Genomic DNA, 1,564 nt, shown 5'->3' with positions numbered 1-1,564 from the left:
TCTCTAATGATCAATGATGTTGATCTTTTTTTCATATGTTTGTTGGCTGCATAAATGTCTTCTTTTAAGAAGTGTCTGTTCATGTCCTTTGCCCACTTTTTGATGTTTTGTTTTTCTTTCCTATAAATTTGTTTAAGTTCCTTGTAAATTCTGGATATTAGACCTTTGTCAGATGGGTAGATTGCAAAAGTTTTCTCCCATTCTGTAGGCTGCCTGTTCACTCTGATCATAGTTTCTTTTGCTGTGCACAAGCTCTTTAATTAGATCCTCTCACAGTGTACATTAGAATGGCTATAATCAAAATGACAGATAAAAACATCTCTTGGTAAGAATGTAGAAAAATTGGAACTCTCATACATTGCTTGTGAAGGTATAAAATGGTAGAAGTTTTTTGAAAAACTGTTCAACAGTTATTATAAAGTTAAACATACACTTAACATACACCTCAAAAATTCTACTTCTGTGTATTTACTCAAGGTCAATGAATACATATTTTCATACCAAGATGTGAACATAGCAAGCATGGTGGCTCACACCTGTAATCCCAACACTTTGGGAGGCCAAGGCAGGTGCATTGCTTGAGCTCAGGAGTTCGAGACCAGCCTGAGCAACATAATGAAATCGCATCTCTACCAAAAATACAAAAAATTAGCAGGGCATGGTGGTGCACACCTGTGGTCCAAGCTACTCAGGAGGCTGAGGTGGAAGGATTGCTTGAGTCTAGGAGGCAGAGGTTGCAGTGAACTGAGATCATGCCACAGCATGATCACACAGCACTCTGGGTGACAGAGTGAGACCCAGTCTCAGAGGAAAAAAAAAAAAAGATGTGAACATCAATTAGTGTTCATAGAAGTTTATTCATAATAGCCAAAACCTGGAAACAACCCAATGTTCACTAGCTGATGAATGGGTAAACAAAATGTGTTACAGCTATACAAGAGAACCACTCAGCAATAATGCGCTGATAATATACACAACGAGATATATAAGTGTCCTTAATTTTGGATTCCATTTGTTTGTAATTCTAAAAAGGCAAAATGAATCTGTAGCAGCAGAAAGCTGATCTGACCAGGACTGGTAGTGTTAGGAGGGCTTAATGCAAAGGGGCAAAAGAGAAGTTTTAGACTACAGAAAATGCTTCATATCTTGATTCTGGGGTAGTTAGATTGTCCTGGCAAGATCTGGAATTTTAACTGATAACAGTTTAAACAGTAAAGCTGCTGGTAGTCTATAATTTTAAAGAATAAGGTTCCTTGGTAAGTGGCCAAAGTAAGGGATTGTTAGGACACTTTACAGTTGTAGTGTGTTCTTAGGAGACATTGAATCAGTAGCTGTAAAAGTTTTCTCAAAGTGAGCATCAGGACTTGAGGATTTTACAGAAAAGTCCCAACCAGATTCAAAAAAAAAAAGTATTCTAATTGATATATATCCCCATGTACAACTCTTCCAGAAAGATGAAAAGAGAGCATCCCCCTATTCATTGCACAAAACTGCTATAACCTTAATACCATTGCCACTTGGAAATGTCCCTTGTTTCTCATGAATTTCAAAAAAAAAAAAAAAA

Source organism: Mandrillus leucophaeus, unplaced genomic scaffold, assembly GCF_000951045.1.
Source record: "Mandrillus leucophaeus isolate KB7577 unplaced genomic scaffold, Mleu.le_1.0 Scaffold126, whole genome shotgun sequence".
NCBI lineage: Eukaryota > Metazoa > Chordata > Mammalia > Primates > Cercopithecidae > Mandrillus > Mandrillus leucophaeus.
The sequence above is the reverse complement of the archived record's forward strand: the minus strand, read 5'-3'. Positions refer to the sequence as shown.